Source organism: Haemaphysalis longicornis, unplaced genomic scaffold (assembly GCF_048455015.1).
Source record: "Haemaphysalis longicornis isolate Haplotype H1 unplaced genomic scaffold, Haemaphysalis longicornis Haplotype H1 scaffold_8, whole genome shotgun sequence".
In the NCBI taxonomy this organism is placed as follows: Eukaryota; Metazoa; Arthropoda; class Arachnida; order Ixodida; family Ixodidae; genus Haemaphysalis; species Haemaphysalis longicornis.
The window spans coordinates 16,757,965-16,778,549 of NW_027526445.1; positions in this window are offsets into that span (position 1 = coordinate 16,757,965).

The window sequence follows — 20,585 nt, forward strand, 5'->3', positions numbered from 1 at the left end:
AAGAGCGGCTTCTTGTGCTTGGGTTCGTAACGTGATCACTCACGCACTATTTTGCTCGCGATTTCATCTGCGTTCCCACCCAAAATGAGGACCACGGACGCGGAGTCTCAATTCAATAATTGTCATTCTTCATGAATAGAGGAATAGTGCCGCGGAGAAGTATATTTGCATCCATTGCCGAATATCAGCTCACAACATTTTATATTATGCTCTCCGAACAAAAGCACTGGTCAACGTAAGGTTTTTAGTTCTGTATGCTTTCACTTTTGACATAGATGGGTGGCATCTGTTTAATGTTTGTTGTTTAAAACAAGTCCATGGTAAATTTATGCGCAGACTTACAAACATGCTTTCATTTCCTTACTACCCTTGCGAGAGGGAACCGTTCTGTCAGAGGACATGTTCAAAGAATACTTTCTCGGTTCCTACAAATTCAAGGTTTTTATGGTGATGCAAAGGTGGCAGCAAAAGAATGGTTTTTATATATGTGTACTAGCTTGCGACCATGCTGAAACGATAGAGATGATTTCCGGGATTGCAGTTAGTATGGGATCCTTTTCTGTTTTTCATGGCCAAAGCTTTACGCGGCGTGTTTTTTCTCAGTACAACGCACGGATGCGCAATCACTGACATTATTCCAAGCGCATTTCTAGACTGAGAAAAACTGTTGTGTCACCTCGGCCAATCTCAGAAGGTTGGTGGGCTTATTTAAAACGAAGAAATGAACGGGAAGTTTTAATGATCTCTTGGAAATGCGTGCTGTTCATTGTTACTGCTGAGTTCCTAGGCACAGCTATGAAGAACAGTCTGATTGTTCGGTACCTAAGGTTGTTTCAGTCCTTCTGTGGAGTCTCAAACGATTTAGTTGTGGCGATGGTGCATCTTAAAAACGACTGATCTTGGCGCTCAACAATGAGTTTCATAGAGAAGGTAGGGGCAAATGCTGGACGACTGGGAACTCATTTATTGCATGTAAAGATATATACCAAAGTACGAACTAGAGATAAACCGCTGCACGAGAACAAAAAACTTTTGTGATGAGCATATTTCATAGCCTAATAATGCGCTCGTTCATGTACTTTACCTCACTGTTATGAGTTCACGTCGAAGCTTCGCAGGAATAGTCCTATTCATTGTTCCTTTAAGCCTGCCGCGTTTCGTTTACTCATGTATTACAAAATTGACAATACTTTCATCAGCTTTAGAAAGTGTTGCAGGTGCTTGCCCAACTAAGGGTTGGATTTGTTTCCTCCTTGCACGGTTATCAACTGAAACTTTATGTTACGCAATCCCACACATAAACAACTTTCGGTGCGCCTAATGTAGACCATGCCATATCACACATGCATCGGATCAGCGGCGTGCTCTCACCGAAGACTGCACACGCCTACGTGTGATTTTCTCGCACCCTTTGTCTGTAATCTTATTCCTTGCAGTGTAGGAGCTCATTGCTTCAAGCTGATTGGTAGTGAAACATAGGTCAAGTCCAGAATCATAAATGTTCTCAAGGTATGTGAGATATTTGAGGTTTTTTTTTATATAAGCCAGACTGAAAAAATAAAACCGCTCTAACAAGAAAAACTCGCACTATCCCGTAAAAAAGAGGTGGCCTGAAAACGTTTACGCAGATCGTAGTTGGTACCGAAAATGAGCTAGATGCTGCTGCTTTACAGACCATAATGAGCGAAATTCATTTGGGCAGTGGGCGCTTGCTTTTGGCTTGACTGTTCGGACTGTTTGTGGGTGTCTACAGAAGTTTTTTTTTTTTTGCTTTTTGCAGCTGGCTTAGCATACATTAGGACGACAATTAGGAGACCGGCGAAAATTTTTTCCTGGATTTCAACAACATAGTGAATGGACAAAAAAGGGAATGAAATGAACGTAGAGATGTGAAACAATCAAGTCATCGGGTATCTTCCGTCCTTACGGAGTAACTTTGGTTATATTTATTTTTTTACTACCATGTTTACCATTTTAGTACGTAACTAAACAGCCACGGCTTGCAATCCTTCCAATTGAAACCATCCCCCCCCCCTCCCCCGAGAGTACAAACCACTTCAACAAGCTGAAGAAGAATATACGAGCAGCCTGCTTGTGAAGCGTTTCAAAAATTCTTGGCAAAACAATGAAGATCTTGCTTACATTGTGAGTGCCGTCATGCGTGCATAAAAATTGTCTTAGGGAAGAACCTAGAAGCTCTACTAATGGTGCCAAGAGCACTCACCGGATCTCCATGTATAGTTCTACTGTTCTTCAAGCCCGGATGCATATTCTAATTCCTTTATCCCAAAGCCACACCGCACCAAACGTGAAACTCAAGTTAGATAAAGTTTTCATAGGAATACCGCATAAATTCGAGTGTTGCATTTATATATGAGCCAAATCCAAATTTCCCAATCAAGTATTGCTGACATAACCACCTCAATATTTTTAATTACTTGTGGCCATAAACCTCTCCTTGCTGACACGCAAAATACGTTATATAATAGCTTTGGCAGTGCTGTGTTTAGGTCCTGTAACAAGCTTTCACTTGTTTCCCAAATTCGCGTTGGGTAGATCTGGCTCCTCTTGACAACAGAAACGCCTCATATGGCCTACGGCAACGTCCCAAGTTTTTGTTCGGTGTTTGTTGATTTTTTGCTGTTGGCATTTTATGTTATGTTTTTAGTGCAGCGTGCGCTGCCCCTAAGACGAAAGGGTGCAGATTCTCATTCTTTGATTGCCAGAATCTGCCCGTAAATGCTTTCTCTAACTTCGTGGGAGCATCACCTCTCTCAATGGGTTGCTGAGAGGTAAGTCTAGTACACCTTTGAGCAAGCGGAGAATATTGTGCTTGTGCAGCGACACACATGTATAGAGAAATGCGGGAGGCTCACCACATAAAAAAGAATGGATATCATTGTGTCAATCTGCATGCATACGAATAAAATGAAGTATAAGTAACAGCGTATTTATTAGCTTCCTATCTTTCCTATCACGATTGCTTCGTGCATTTGCAGCCTGTTATCTCTGGTAGGTAGTTGTGTGCTTTTGCGTGAGTGCCTAATAGTTGCTACTCGCCTCCACTCCTAGCCAGTTGCCTTTTCCCTCGGTGGTATTCCAAATTTCACCCTGTTTTCAAATATTGTTTAAGCTTAAGGATGGCACTAATTTGCAGACACAAATAATGCCAATACGTATTGGCAGCATTGCTGAAAGAGAGCATTTGGACTAACCGGACGCTGTAGAGAAAAAGCAAAATTAGCGCACTGTGATAGGTGGTGAGGTTCGGTGTCAAATCTAATGCTCTAAATTTCAAGATCATGTAAGCTATTGCTTTCTGTTTGGGGCAAGTACTTTGAGGTTTCTAAGTTTAGAGTAATTGCTATTGCTGTTGGTGTTCTCGTGTAATTGGGGGACCAGAACATTTACCGCTCCTAAAATACTTCTTGGCGTTACATCCATTAGGCCTGTAAAAAAGTGCGGGAAGAAAGGGGTCGCTTCTGCGGGTTATCCTGCTACACCTCGGGTTTTTACATGAGCGAAAAAAAACAAAATAAGCACATACGGAGTCAGTAAAGAATTTAAATAGCGCTTGCATGACTAGGTTGACGTTAACGGCTCAGTGTAGATAACTGAGTTCCTGAAACATCTGGGAACTGTTTGCCAATAAAAAAGTAAACTGCCATGTGCGAGTACTTTCTGCATTACCGCAAGCGAAAAAGAAAACAACTTCATGTCAAGAAACGGAAGCAGAATAGTCTTCCAGATGAACCACCACAGCAGACATTTGGCAGTCAGCACTTTGATTTGGCTGTTTATTTTGATCTTCTCACCAATAAGATACTATGTCCTTAGTTTATGTTATGTTTTCTTTAGTTATGTTTGCCGCCATTTCCAAGTAAAACAAGCACTCGAGATTTTTACTTATTTATGGTGGCTAAGAAAACAATACTGTCAGATAACAAAACTCCTTGTGGTTTTCTAAATATAATATAAAGATTCAAAAACGCCAGCTAGCTTGATTCAGTGTTGAATCAAAAATGGAAGCCTTTGATTGATCCAGAAAAAATACTTTTTTCCCATAAACAAAACAAATCAAACACAGCTCTCTGCATTTTTTGCGAATATTTAAGGAGTATTATTAAGAGAATAAATACACTTCGTGCAGGCCAGCGTAAAATTAACAAAAAAATCCCGCCATCTCCCCGAAGTGAACGATGACGAGAGGGGCGAAGCTAAAATACTTACCGGTGAAACCGTGAAACATTGTATAGGTCTTCTTGACGGCAAGCACCATCTCAATGAGAGAAGGATATAAGCCGCGTTTGTAGCCACGCTCGCGTCTGGGTTTGTAGCGCAGTGGTTATTGCGACACGTACCACCCGTCGCGGCAAGAGAATCGTGGGATCGAAACCGGGCGCCGCCGCGTTAAGACCACCACTTTGCGCTCGCGAAAGACTGTGTCTTCCCACCCCTCTTTTGACAATCCCGTCGATGACGTCGATGTTTCTCGTGATCATGTAGGGCTTGTTTGGGGCGATGAGAATCTTCATGGGTAAGTTGGCGAATTCGGTGAGTGACATTGTAGCCACCTTGGCCGTCGCCTTCTGCAGAGCGTCTTGTGTCGCGTACCCCCGGTACGTGTCTTGAGCGCGCAGGCGACGATCGACGACGTCTTCTTCTTCTTCTCCCCCTTGTTGGGTAGCAACGAACGCGTTGAACGTTTTGACCTCTTCGGCCAATCTTTGGTTGGCCAATCCCTTGGGGGATCCTGCCGCAATCATCCCCGTGGTGTGTACAGCATCAACGAGGGACGGGACCGGGCCCGAGCAAGAGGAGCTTCGCCCCTAAAATATTATTCAATATTTGCAAAGGGTCAGCCTGAATATTTGATTTTGCTATGTGTAGCTCGGGAAACCTGGTTGGTTGATTTGTAGAAGTCGTAGTAAAGGCCAGCAAAATCGCCCGTTTCTATGTGCACAGTTGTTATTACACTTACGAAACCTGAAAGATAGCTGATATAATTTTGGTAAGAAAAAGGGGAAGTTGCTAGTGGGACACATTTTCTGGCTATGGAAAGTTTTGGGTTGTTCCCCTTCATTAAGTTGTGTGAGAGGGGCGCTTGCATCACTTTGTTGTTGAACTTCTATCTGGATCAACGTTCGGTGTATCTGCTATATATAATGAAAAAGCACATTGGGCTCGGCAACCTTGCGGAAAACGACCTTGCTGCAGTTTACGAATGAAGTAAGACGAATTTTGCTTATCTTGAAAAAGACAAAAAAAACATTCACCATATCCGCGTTTTCTGCAGCACTCGCATATTGGTGGTTATCATCGTAAACACGATGCAATATTGGGCGAGCTTGTTTAGCTTACTGTAATTGGAAATTGCTGTGGTTCTTTTATTCTTGATTCATGTTCACGCGGAATTTGTGGTCACTACGCTGGAACATTAGCTGATGTAAACAGGGTGGTTGTGTGGCCTTTTCTGAAAATAACTTTTACAGCATTCAATAGTTGCATGAACTTTGGGCACCGAACCAAGAAGAATTACGAATTCATTCTCTGGTCATTCATTTTGGAAGCTCAAAAGGTTTAAATTATCGCGATAATAAGATAACGCATTGAAGTTCGAATGGTTGTGTTGGAGCACGATATGCTTCTGTTTTGAGTTGCAGTTGGTGTGTACCTAAACATAAGGGACAAGAAATGGAAGCACACATAAATTCGCATCAGTGTCGAGTTTTTCGTATCGCCCAGCCGATATATACCCTTGTAGGTGAACTGCTCTCGAATTGAAACATTATAGGAGCAGCGACCAAGCTGTGCCAAACCCGACAGTAGCGAGTCGTCAAAGTGTCACGGACGAAGAACACTTACAATGATAACTATACTATAACTTCAGAAACTCTCTGACCTCTAACTTACTGAGGTTTAAAAAGCCCTGTGTGCTAAAACGTTCTATAACTGTCATTCATTTATACTATCCACTGTATGCTGGTCGACTCTTGTATCTTTGAAACAAATGCTGGAATTTATACATTGTAGAACTCTATTTAAGGTTTGCAAAATTCTGTGTAAGTAGACAGAATAACTTGCACCTTAAAATTTATGGCAAATGTTGTTTCTATTATTTTTAATATTCCTATTAAGAGATGCGTTGCTTACCAACAGTGTAAATATATTTAGGCGCCTCAAAAGTATGTTGCGTTGTGTGATCACAGCTTGAGTTGTGTACCGATTTTGTTTCTTTTTTTTTATTTTTTTCACACGTTGGGCACTCCTTGGTATGAGACCTGGGGTGTCTATTGAAAAAAAGCAGCTGTGCCTTGTCCACTACCACAATGGCGGTCGCTTCAATCAAAAAAGAATTAAAGCATGACAGTACAGCAGCAACTCAGGGAATAAAGCTGCATGAAGTTTTGTATTCAACCCGGCCTTTCCAAATTGCTTATTTTTTTACCCTAACAAGCTTAGTGATTGCTGTTATAAGGTTATCTAATCTTGCTCTACCCCACGCAAGCACTTCGTGTAAATATATTCCAGAGCTTCATTACAGAGCGTACAGCAAAGCGTGCTACAGTAGCATTGCCGAACTAAAGGGAAATTGCAAAGCTATATTTCTACCATGGCTGAGCCGCAGGTATACATAATATTTTCATAAGCTCGACTACTAGCAATGTTGCGATTTCGTCGCAGGTAAATGTCGAACAGCCGTAGGTTGTTCAAAGTTGAACGGCCGTTAGCCAAGAAAAGCACGACAAGTTAGCGGCGAGCCCTTGAGTTGGACTTCGGATGTGCGGCCCTTGGCCATGCGATCTCACAGGTGAGGAGCTCCTCAACTTACACCAGAGAACTGTGAGCACACGAGAATACGTATTGTTGAGTACGGGATTTACACTTTCACGAAGGAATGGCCGGCAGGAATTACCTGGCGTGAATTACACGCCTAATCCTTACTGTACATACTATTTGTGATTCGGTATCTCCATATCCTACTCACTTTGTGTTTACGTGGTTGACACCGTATTTAAATCTGTAAATATGGTCATGTGTGAGGACATATACGACTTGCTAAAAAGTACGTTATGAAATGGGCACTTAGAAGGGTTTCTCCAGTAATCAAGAGCACATGCTCACGGCGTTCCCCCAGATAGAGGTATTTAAACCAATGAGACACCCATAGATGTGAAGGTGTTCTACTCCAGAAGAAACACTCGTTCATTCCGCACATTATGTGCCTAGAGTAAACTATTTGGATGGAGTCATTATTACTAAAACACGTCACACAAGAATTACTCACTTAACCGCAGTGCCTTCTGGCCTTATCTTATAACTTCGTGACAACACGCATCGACTACGGATGTTTTGTATGTCGGCCCAAGAACAGCCATACAGATGCCAGACAAGGTCTAGCACCTGAGGCTGCATCTCACTACCGGCCCTTTACAGAAAAGGACTGTTTTAACCCTGTATGTGGAATGCATTTAGTGGTTTCAAAGACACGCCGGAGGTACCCGAGAGCGTCTTATGTACCCAAACAAACAAGTTTGACTGAAATATCCAACAACAGCCTGCGAAATGAGGATCTCATGATTTCTGAAAACCGGAAAGCAATGGCTAATTCATTTTTAATGTTTCTAATCCCATTTTCCACTCGCTTCGGAATATCGTTTGCAGACGCTCATAAAACCATCTTGGCATGCTATGTTTTAAGAAACCAAATTCGGAGATTCCTATTACGTTGGAAACATTAGGGGCGCAGATGCAAGTAACGTGACAAACTGACCATAACAAAAAGTTAAACTGTGCGCGTACTACAGCAGTTGAAATGGTAGTTGCATATGGTCTCTAAATAAAGGTATTTGGCTTCTCTTGCATCAAACAACACGTGTTTTACAACGAATGCAAATTACCAATCTATTTCAATTAGCTTGTTCCACTCGCCTGTCAAGTCATATATACATTGGTTCAGCAATTGAACAGCTGAAATACCAGAAAACTGCTTGGTATTGACCGTGCCCCGCTCCATGCAACTCAAAACAAGATAAGCGTATATTTTGTTGTCCGTCATCAGAGCAATCCACGCAGCGTCTCTTTGGGAATAGCTTTGGATTATGATGCAAAACGTTAGAGAATAATTCACCGTGCAGTTATCACGAGCTGCAACGTGGTAAACAATGCTACCTACAGTGGCAGCTTCCGATTCCAACAATTGTTTAAACATATCTCTAATGCAAACAGGCAATATGCTTACCTGAAATGCCTGTATTAAGGAAAGATCAGGGAGAGAGTTACTTTTAATGATCGCCTTGTAAATATTTGCCAACAGTCGTTTGTATTATGGAGCACATATATTCTTTATATATTAATTTTGCATGATACAGAATTTACCTCAATTCAAAAATTATAGTGCATCTTCGAAATGAAATACAATGTCACTACTTCATTCTTTGTAACTTTAAGACATCACGCGACGTTTCTAAGCACACAACTCCCCACACCCGCGGATGTACATCACATTTATGTATACTGTAAAGCCCGCTTATACCGAACACCGCGATGATTTACAATAGTTCGATATAGCAAAAATTCGATATAGAAAGTGACGCAAAAAAAAACCTATATGAGAGCAACCTGGCTGACGGAGCCACGAGCTAACGTTGAGTTCTTACCACCCTGCAATTCGCTATGGATACAACACTTTCTCGGAAAGAAAACATTAATTTATTGGGGCGGAAGAGCTGCGTGAGTGTAGCCTGCTTCTTGAAGAACAACGCGTTGCTGGTGACTGCTTGCTCCACGGTATCTAATCAGTCCACAAAAACAAGACTGCTGCCCTCAATGGCACTCCAGTATCGCCATAGCAGGGCCACGGCAGCGGCGGCTTCGCTCATACTCAGAACGGTACGGAGTCCTCGGAGTCTTCGACAGAGTGCAGACAAGCTTGGATACAATCGAAGAACGGCGAACCCAGCGAACCGACCAAGCGCGGGCAGCGAGTGGCGACGACTTGAAGTTCGGTGACACCGCAGCCCGCAGCCCCCAATGTGGCGCTTTCGGCTCCAACGGCATGCATGCGTGGAGCTGGTCTACTCTTCCACGGCCGGTTTGGACGTGGCCGACCTCGCGCCGTAGTCGAAAGCGTCACCCGCGCTGCGCGGGTGTGGCTTTTTGAAGTATTGCGAGAAGGCGCGCCGAAGTATTGCGAGAAAGCCTGCCGGATGCCTAAGGAGGGAGAAAAATCCCGTGCGGTAGAGTTCGATATATCCATTGCGAGCAAAGCCGCGTACGTATAAACAGTTTTAAATGCATGTATTTTTTACCAGAATTATACAAGGGTTCGATATAGGCAATAATTCGATATATCCATGTTCGGTATCAGTGGGCTGCACTGTATGTCCAATTAGTTGATATGCAGGAAACGTACCTATTGCCGATAAAGAAAACAGCTACCGAAGGATGAAATTTCAGGAGGATTATCGTTAATTGCATGAACAAAAAAACTACAACTGAGCACTTGAATCTGTTTATTGATGAACCGAAAATGCACACACCCGAATCACACACTGGAAGTTTGTAATCAAAATATTGGCATTATTTGGTAATGGCGCACGCACTTTGGCTTTAAGTGTTTTTTATTGTACACCTCCCACACAAACACCTTTAAAACACAGATATATAGGTGTCTGTGGTTATGTGTGCAAAATAGAGATATGGTTGGTGCACGTGCATGTGTGTCTGTGTGTATATACCCGTTTACAAAGATGACCCGTGAAATAGCTTACAAACACGGGCCTACAACAATTTCCTAAGAGTTCTCAAGTCTGCCTTTTTGCTATGAAAACGGAAGCGGTCCGAAAATTCCCTACACCTATTTTGCATGAAGATCTTACTTGCATTTTTATTTAATTTCTACCTACTTTATTTTGAAGCTAATTATTTGGAAAGATTTGTACTACTACCATACGTACACTACGGTTTCTTGGGATTTGTACTTCTGCTTATTTAGGAATTAAAAAATTAAGACGACTGGTAGACTCTGCTGCTTCCAAACGGTCACCATTGTATGTGGTGATTGCGCACCTGCTATACGTACGTGTCATCACTTTCAGGTATCACGCGTAATGCACTTTTTAATACTTTTATGTTTCCAACTAATTGTTTTGTGTTTTTTCTGAATCGCTAACATTCCCTCTCACATAACCGATTGCTGGTCAGTCCCCCAAACTATGTTGATTATATTAAGACGCAATACCAGAAATTATTTTTGTGCCCGGCAAAGTGCAGATATAGCAATGATGGAACAGTGCTGTGCAAACTAGAATAAAACATGCTCAGACCAAACTTTTTTTTTATTTATTTCGGCTTTACATCGGGAGGAGTTTTGCTCACCGGACTACCGGGAATACAATTAACGAGCATCCTTCTTGTGCACTGGGACCTCTGTACGTTCGCGTTAGTAAAGGCATAAATGAATAAAAAACACAAACTGTTTCTTATTAAATGAGAAACAGGAAAGAAACGTACGATTGGTCAATATGTCCTCTTATTAGCGTCTTACTTTAGATTTGTGTGTACTATATTTCTTCTTTTCAAACACACGAGACGCCGACCAGTCAAAAAATCGTTCTCGACGTTTCGGTTTCCATCACGGAAGCCTTGTTCACGGAAGGCTTCCGTGCTGGAAGCCGAAACGTCAAGAACGATTTTTTTTACTGGTCGGCGTTTCGTGTGTTTGAAATATATTATCCCGGCCATACGGGATTCCGTCACTGTCTCGACTTCATTACATTTCTTCTTCCATTCTATGAAATAGTGCCGACCCACTGTTGTCTGTACAGAACAGAGTGTTAAGCATAAAGTTCACTCTCTGCTGATTCAATGGATGTTTATCTACTTAGTGCTCAAATGATCTAGATGACTCTAGACGAATATGACACATTTTTAAGTTAAGGGTGCCAATTTCATCATTAGGTAATGTCATTTTGTGCTACTTGCGAACCTTTTTCTGCGAAGTATAAGTCTGACCCCTCCTTTTCATTCCGATGAAGCAGAATTACTCGGCGTCCCCGCTTTCAGAATTGTTATTGCCATCGCCACCACCTATGCCACTTTCACATGCTGCGCAATCGGCTCACAACGGCGGTAACGTCAGTATCAGGCGCTACCGGAGCAACGTGTCCGCTTTGGACGCTGACTTGAGCACATCATTCTTTTTGCAGTCTGGAAGACATCCGCACGACATTTTCTCCCGCGTATTCCTCGTTTAGGCACGCGACCATTACGGGTTGGCGGTTTATGTCTGCGCTGATTGGGGGTTGAATCAGAGAGGCGTGCATGCAGAGGTATTCTTCATGCCGCTACGGATGACATGCTAGTAGATGTGGCGGAAAATTTATACATTGAACTTTCGCGGCTCAATGCCACCTGTCAGCTGTACTCAGTGGTTCATTAGTTTGGGCTTCGATTGGTGTGTTTCAGAGAATATGAGATGCCACGACACAGAACGGACAAGGGCTACCGCATGTTCGTCCACTAGAATAAAGCTCCAGTGCTTCCAGGTTTGAAATCTCATCGGACAGACCCCTGTCATTCGCGCGGAAGAACAAATCGGAAATCTAAGCAGGATGTGCCGGAACAGAGGGGCGAATGTTTGTGAAAACAAAAAGTCGCTGCTGCCACCGTTGTATCCACCGTGCTATCCACATCGCTGACAAGCTGAAAATCTATTCCAGAACTATAACGTGGGCGTGAGTGAATATTTGTTGTTAAATTTGGAGGGCTTTCAGACCGACCACTTTTCCGGCGCCTTTCACGTCTAAGTACACGCACAAAACTGGTTTCCAGTTTATCAGCCATGAGTTTGGAGTAGAGGAATGTGGAGCGTGGTCGTGCACGTGGAGATATAGGTATTATGCCCTCACTGATGACTTGACAGTTGTGCTGGCGGGGGTAACACGTGTACATCCACCTACCCAATGGGAAATTTTTGATGACCTGAGGGGTCCACCGCATTGGCTTGGTCTGTTACGCCGACAGTAATGCGCCTACGACGCGGTAAGGAAAAAGACAGCTTCGTGCTCGTCTGCTAGAATAAATCTCGATTCCTATAAAAGTTACACAAGGCCAGGGGCTCATTGCTGGATGGAAAATTTATTTATTTAGTTCACAATACTACAGGCCAATGTACTGGCCCAAGCAGGAGTGGGTACATCGAAACATAATTGTAAAAAAAACAACTGACAACAATACAAAAGAAACAAATTTAGGAAAGAAGGAGATGCTCCAGGTTACCAAGAAACCTATGAGAATGAAACATGTCACAAGGCAAACAATTCCAGTCCTCCACATTTCTAGGGAAGACAGTATATTTAAAAGCATTTGATCGGGCAAAAATTGGGGTTAGAGCATGTTCATGACCATCGCGAGAACGTCGTGCTAATAGCGGTTTAACACAGTATGGAAGATAAACATTTATATTACCACACACACAATTGTAAAGAAAAAAAACGGCTGAACTTTCTCCGAGCTTCCTAAGTAGAAATGTCGTTGAATTGCATTAGGATGGACGGGGAATCAAGCCTGAGATATTTGCCAAAAATAAACCTTACTACTTTTCTGTTAATACGTTCGAGATTCACAATATCTTTCTTCGCATGCGGATTCCAGATAATGGAAGCGTACTCAAGCTTCAAATAAACACAGGCATTATATGGTAGAATGGTAGTGCGCGAGGGTGCAGATGCTAGTTTTCTTTTTGGAAACCATAGCTTACGTAATGCGGATGTGGTAATATCAGATATGTGGGTTCACGAAGTTAGCTGTTTGTAAGAGTGACCCCCAAGTACTTATAATTGTCTACATTATTTATGTTAGTGCCTCATAGAGTATAGTGCAATTGACTGCGACTTAGTCTCCTGGTGATACCCAGTAGCACAGTTTTTTTAGTGTTTAACTACATGCCCCCAATCTGACACCAGTTATCGATAGCGATAAGTGCGTCTTGTAAAGCCACATGAGCACACGGTGAGGAAATGTGTTTAAAAATGACGCAATCACCCGCGAATAAAGGCAAACACACATTTTCAGGAATGAAAGAAGCTAAATCATTGACATAAATTAAAAACAAAAGTTTCCCTAACTCACTTCCCTGTGGGACTCCAGAATACACACGAAGAACAGTCGATGAAAAATAAATAATCACTACATACCGACGTCTATTTAAAGATAAGCCTGAATCCACTGAAGACTTTTTGTAGGTAATCCTAAGCACGGTAGTTTGTATAACTTCCCGTGTGGCAGTTTACCAAAGGCTTTACAAAGATCTAAAAACAGTCCATCAGTTTGCCCACAAAACATCAAGCACACGTGAAAACTTATGTACAGATGTAACTAACTGGGTAACAGTTGGTAACCCCCTTCTGAAGCTATGCTGATGCTTTGATAGGACATTGTGTTCACTGAGAAATTTATAGCCGTAATTAGCAATATCGTGCTCAAGAAGTTGGCAACAACTGCTTGTAATAGAGATGGGGCGGTATTTCGCAAACGATAGAGGGTCACCTTTTTTATGAATTGTATTAACACGTGCTATAACCCAATCAGCCGGTATTTCCCCCGTAGCAAGTGAAAGGTTAAAAAGACCACTTATGAATTCCGATAAGTACTCAACGTAGCGGTTAAAAAGCATTAGGAATGCCATCAGGCCACGCAGATTTTTTGGGATCAAGTTTTATAGCATGTGCAATACGCCTTCTTGCGTAACTAATAGGTCATTGTCTGAGTCAACAAATGAATGCTTAAGTTCATAATCATCGGTTTGAGAAAAAAACGCTCTGGAAGTATCCATTAAAATGTTCAGCAATAGTACTAGCTTCCGTTATTATTATACCATTACCCTAATTTTGCTTATCCAGGTCTTAGACTCCCTTAAATACCGCCAACATTTTTGAGGGCTACTCTGAAGAAATTCTGTCAGCGTATTACTATAAAAATTGTTTTTTGATTGTGCCAAGCTTCTTTGTAGCTTGTCTTTCCAATCGTTAAGCTGGGGTGTCATTGGTACATGCTTCTTGCGAAGTCTTTTATTTTGCACTTCACGTAGAATATTTCCCGGATAATCCAATGGTTTGCAGGATGCTTGTACGTTTTTCTACACGGTACAAAATTCTCAACACAATGACGTATAGTTCTAACAAGCAATTGCCAAGAGGACTCAACATTGTGTAACAAGGATCCCATATGAGTTTCAATGTAGTCAATTAGAGCTACATCATTCGCCCTAGTAAATTCCTTTATAAGTGTGGCAGGTTTTGTATATTTAGCAAGGTCTAAACCCTTATTCTAAATAAAAGAAATCAGTTTTTGATCAGAGATGCATGGTTCGATTGCAACATAGCCATCAGAAAAGATTTCACTTAAAAACAGCAAACCCAAAATCGACCCTCCTCGAGTACCGACGTTCACCGCTTGCGTGAGGTTGAGCAAAAACATGATGTCAAGACTTCAGTCTCCGGAAGGAAAGCCGCCATACCTTAAATCGTCCCAAACAATTGATGGCAAATTAAAATCACCTGTCAATAATTCGTTTTCCCCACATAAACCTAAAAGTCGATCATATAATCTGTTCAAAAACATAACATCTGCAAGGGTGTACAGTAAAGAGCACCAAGAAAAAGGTAACATGGTCAGGTGATATTTTCATAAAAGGCTTTAAGGACCACCAATTTGATCTACGAGACAGGCGCCCACGGTTTTTTTTACAATAACCGCCGCTCAGCCAGCACGAGAGCCTCTATCCCGCCTAATATCTTTATATCTAGCGGTACAATTTCGTTGTCACTTATCAGATCATGTAGCCAGGTCTCAGTAATGGCGCATATATGTGGGTCATATAAAAGATTTTCAAGCTTATGGAGTTTGTTAGCTAGGCTCCTAGCGTTAAAAGATATGAAGCGAAGCTGGAACGTTGGGAATTGCTACGCCTTATCAGGGTGCTTTTTAACCTTTCACAGCCATTGCCGAGCATTTGAACAGTTGTTCCAACTGTAAAGGTCGGCACCAATACAAAGCTTATCTTCAACAAGAAATACTTCTTTACCGGAATATTTTTCCTGACGCACAAGTCTTTTTCGATGCTAATCTTAGAGCCCTTAAGGTTTGAAACATTTTTCCAGGTAACCTGTTTTTCCCTGTAGTCTTGGAAATATAAAAGTATCGGCCTGTTTTCTTTATTGCGTCCAAGCCTGTGAATACGAGCGACAGAGGAGCAATAACACCTTACTTATTCCCAAACAATTCATCAATAACCTTAGGTCGCAGATACGATTCAGTTTCATTCTTATATTCGCCAACACCAAAAACTATCAAATTCGATCTCCGGGTGTAGTTTTCAACGTCAATAAACTTCGCGTTCTGGGTTTGAAGGGCCTCTTGAACAGTTTCAACGGTAGTGGTAAGTTTGTCATAGGTTTCGTTAATGTTAGCTTCAAGGGCATTTATGCGCACACCAAAACTCTCAACCTTTTTTTCAATACCTTCAAGACAAGTTTTTAAGTCAGCCATCTCTGCCTTGAATTCCTTCTGTCCATCCAGGATTGACTGAAACATTTGTTCAACAGTAGGACCAGGATTTGTTTCCACGTTCCCACAAAGAAATATTTTACACAAACAGTGGTACTCATACGCAATGAGAAAGCAGGTGCGTGGGCACGGCACAATGAAATAAAATGTGTTGTCACTACATATGGAACATTCATATCTAACTGTACGATGGAGAAACGAAAGGCCGTGAGCCACATTTTCCCAGTGCTTTCGCCGCGCCCATTGTCGATGCTGAAGGACGGTCCATTTCTTATAGCATTGATTGAGACTAACGTAACACATCCGGACCGTGAATCACGAATGCAACCGCGCCTCTTCGATGACGTTGACGTCGAAGCCTGGTTGCTGTCCTTAGTTGTCTTCATAAAACGGCTCGGCGGTGTGAAGCGATGATAGGGCCCCAGCTGTATAATTCAGCAACGCCTGTACGATGAAGAAACAAAAGACGGTGAGCCACATGTTCTCAGTGCTTTCGCCGCGCCCACCAAATTGCAAACAACTTTGCCTTGTTTTGTGCATTTTGAACACTGCTTCCCGTTTCGCAGGTCCACTTCCTTCGTACAGAAGAAGGTCACTACTATTTTGTCTGCTTCTTCAGTTTACTGAGACTGGGCACCTACCGCAGTTATCTAAGTCAACCAAAGGGGACGTTCAGAAATGCCTTACTTTGCTACTGAACCTCCATCCGATTCATTAACTGCCTTGCTCAAAAAATAACGTAGTTCTAGATTGATTTTTTCAACGCATGTTCCAGGTGGAAGGAAAAACGTTTGTTTTATAACACTACCTATCTCCCGGAAGAAGTAGTCGGAATATTATGTGTGCATTGGAACTTAACGTTTACATGTAGCAACTAGCACACCCCTTCCAGTATAAACTACTTTGCGGTCACCGGGAATCCGACCCGAAAGATCGATATGACTGAAACTAGTTTTAACAATACAATAAAAAGAAACCGGCGGGCTTCTCATGCAATTCCACTTTGATGATAGCGGGGCAACTAAAAAGAGCACTTATAAATCCGACTGTGCAGACGCAGGCATACCCATTGTGACACTTTAATGGGAATGTTCTCAATGGACAAGCAAATTTCTCACAAGCTTTAATTCTGAGAAGGCAACTTCATTCATCGAAAAGCTTAGGTAATTTGTAACAAAAAAAAGGCTTCTTGTTTTTGGGCTCTCCCTGGTGTGCCTGCTGCTTGGCCAAACAACAAACGAATAATATAAATGTGTCACTGCACGTTGCGCGAGAACGGTGGGTTGCGCAGGGAACCGCCTTTTAAACTTCGGTACTCAAACCTGTTTTCTTCTCACTCCAGTAGAATAAACGCCTATTGGTTTCAGATCGTCAGCCCCTGTGCGAAAGGCTTGGAGAGATAGTTTCACACTTCGGGTACGCCAGTCGGTTGCGTGAATTGCTACCGCGAGACAATTCATCCGACGTGCACTCGCCACTGCACCATTTGTTTTCTGTGCGTATAAAAATCAAATATTATCTGTGGACCGATGTTGTAATGCCTAATTTAGGGCTTTAAAGATTCAACATAGCGGGAAAGTGAATTGGGTACTCATTAGTTGCTACTGCAGCCAAAACACGGTATTCATTAGCATACGCGTGCCCTGAATAGATGCTAGCAGTTTATGCGAGTTTTCAGGATACTGCCAAAAAAAAAGTCATCTCGCCGTTTATATAAGGGTTGACTTTGCAAAAAGAGCTACCGCATTTTCCCGGCAAATGTTTTAAGTTTTGCTTGCTTCCAAAATATATACACAAAAAAAGTTCACAAATCAATTCAGTTATTAAAAACCAGATACTGGCGGTCATCGTTCGAAATCCACCCGGCAGTGTTTTGGGTATTTTTGGTTAGCAGCTTCAGAAAAATGCGCCCTGAAATAATTTTGTGATGCCTTGGTCCCGCCTAACCGAGCAGCGTGCCTGTCTCTGGCATTGTGTAATGAAACAGAATGTGAATAAAGCCTGTTTTTTCGAAGGACTTGTTGGTTGGCGAGTTGGTGCACCTTAACGTGAACTGAAAAACCGCGCAATTCTAGACAGCCACAAAAACAAGATTACGCATGACAGGGGTGGGCTGTGCGTGATAATTAAGCGTGTGAAGATTTCTACCGCAAGACAAGTTGTACAACCTGCACTAGCGGTTTTCTGCCTGTACTGCATTCTATCCTTCTGTAGCCATCTCAAATTGCAAAATTTTTCACCGCCTGAAATAGTAAAGCCTGTCTCCGTGAGCTTAGCGGCGCAAATGTTTATCCTATTTCTGCTTGTCAAACTCACGTAGTAAGTGATACACTTAGCGGGCTTTACAGTTATGAAAGATGGCAAGAAAAAAATGCATTAGTTTGATGTTGGGCTCGTAGGGAATACATCTTGGCCTTTTAAAACTGATCTGCTTACGGAAAAGTCATTCGAATCGACATTGCTCCGCAGGATGAATGATTGTGCGAAACTGTGAATGACCGGACGGGTCATTCATTTTCTTTGGGTAATTCCTTTTTTGGAATGGAGCGGAAGAGCACCAAAAATATTTCATGCAGTTATCAGTTCCTAGCTACTGATAATTTCAATTTAATATTTCAACAACCACCTGGGGTCTCTTTGAGTTTTGAATATTTGGGAATATACTCCATTTACTATTGCATGTCAAGCATTCTTGCGGCTTCATGCGTTTGGAAATGAACAGTGTTAAGTAGTTGTCGGATATTTCCGCATAAGTAAATCTGTAAATCACGATTTACGCGCCAAAACCAGGGAGGCTAAAACACATTTTATGTCTGTCTTGCTGCAAATGTAGGTACCATGAAGATTTGCAGATATGCAAACGAATACTTGTGCGTCGTGCATCGCCTACAAAAAACAATAATTTAATGGGTATTATGCCACAGAGGAGCCAACACTTCAGCATCGTCATTTGATTGCGCAAGAATATTTCTGGACGGATTATTATCAACAGCCTACTAATGTCTACTGCGGGACGAAGACCACTACAACCACTCCTGTCCTCCACAGCTCAATTCTGTTGCTTGCCTAACTTTTTTATGTCTTCACTTGAACGAGCTATTTTCCTTCCTGTTCTACTATACCCAACACTGGCATCCACACTGCTACCCTGAAGGTACACCAGTTGTCACTTCGCATCAGAACATGGCCAGTCCAAGTTCATTTTTTTATCTATTGGAATGATAATGTCGTGTACTCCAGTTTCAGCTCTGGTCTAGAAAACTCATTTTGTGTACAAACGTGCTACAGGTATCATTGGTTTCGCGGCCATTAGAGCCAACCTAAGTTTTCATTCTAGTTGTTAAAAACGCGGCAATTTTCCGCGCCATATGTCACTGCTTGCGGGATGCTTGGTTGTGTATTTTTCCGTTTAATACAGGTAGCTTAGATTTGAAAATTGAAAGTGGCGACGAGGTCTCCTCAGCTGACATCTTTTGGGCCGAGTTTCTATCTTGTGGCTGTGGTCATCACTGATATTCTATCCCAGGTAGGTATGTTCTACCTGAACAATGTTTTTGCCATATTCCTGAGAGGGCACTTCTAACTTGCTTGTTTGCATTAATGTATATTTTTCGTAATTACTTTTAGCCACACGGCCACAATTTCTGAGTAAAGTTTTTTAAGTGTTTCTGTAGGTTTTCTGCAGAGTCACTTAGAGTATGTCGTTTGCGATAACCAAATAGCTCAAGTATTTTCTGTTTATCCATACTACTATGTTCTATCAGTGAAGCTTCGTGAATGCCCACATTATTCAAGCAGTGAAAAGATTTTTCCAGATGACATCTTCTTTCCAGAAATGGCAAATTCGTCACAGCGCTAACAAAGGAATATACTGTTCCGAAATCAACCTTAATTCTAATGAAATAACCTTTAGTGCTTTTTGGGGATTTTTGTATTGCTTCTTTGACCGAAGGAGGTGACTCATCCTGAAGGAAATTTAGACACTGTCTCGTGGTATAAAGCTGTATCTTTGATTCAGTTTAACTTCCTCTTGGTTCTAGCATTTCCTCAATTACTGCTAAGTTGTGAGCACAGGTGTCGTTTGTTTATTTATGTTTTACAATTTTGGCAACTTGGCGAATAAAGGTGTCTGTGTGGGGACCAAAATTTCATTTTTGTTTGTTTTTTGTAAGCTGGCTTTGCTTTCTTGGTCGGTTTTTTTGTTGAGTTCCAACAGGGAGCTTATCCCACAGGTTCTACAAAATCTGTAGTTGGAGTTGCAAGGTCGTCATGTGGCCTCCCTTTAAAAATACTTGTTGGGCTTATTGAAAAGGACAAAGTTTTTGAAGGGATACTATAAATTCCTGCACCCTATCACTGACTAACTCTATGTTGGGTTGCGTGCTTTTCACGAATTTTCTTGTTACATTTTAGATAATCATCATCGCTTTGCACATACCTGACCTGTGATCGCTGCTCCTAGTTTACTCTAGGATCCCCACGTCCTGCACATTACTGTACAAAATTTTGATAGCATGTTTTGTTTTTGCTACGTTCATACGTGCGTTTTCTACGAATTCGTTAGTAGAGAAAGTGTTCATTATACTCACGTTATTTGTCTCTTTGAATCGAAACCTGTAAATTCCCGCGACTGTTTCGACAGCCTATTCCAAAGTTTCGCGCTCGCTTTCCTCATCTTTTGCTCTAACTTACGTTATTGTAAAAATCCCACACCAAACTGTAAATTCAGTTGTTGTTTTCTTTGTAGCTGATTCGACGATCTCGTAGACATTATCGATGGCTGCATCCCAGCAGTTAGCTTCTGTCGCATACGCTGATACTATTTTCTACATGGTGATATCGCTTAGCCTGATCAGAATGACAGCTACTTTTTACCTTATTCTGACGACTTCCTCCTTCCTCCCTGATATTTTCTTTGGAATAAAAAAAACGTGGCTGGAATAATGGCGATGAATTGCCTTGGTTCAGCGAGCACTCTGCTAGCTTTACGTTAACTGGCCATGCTTGCTTGATAG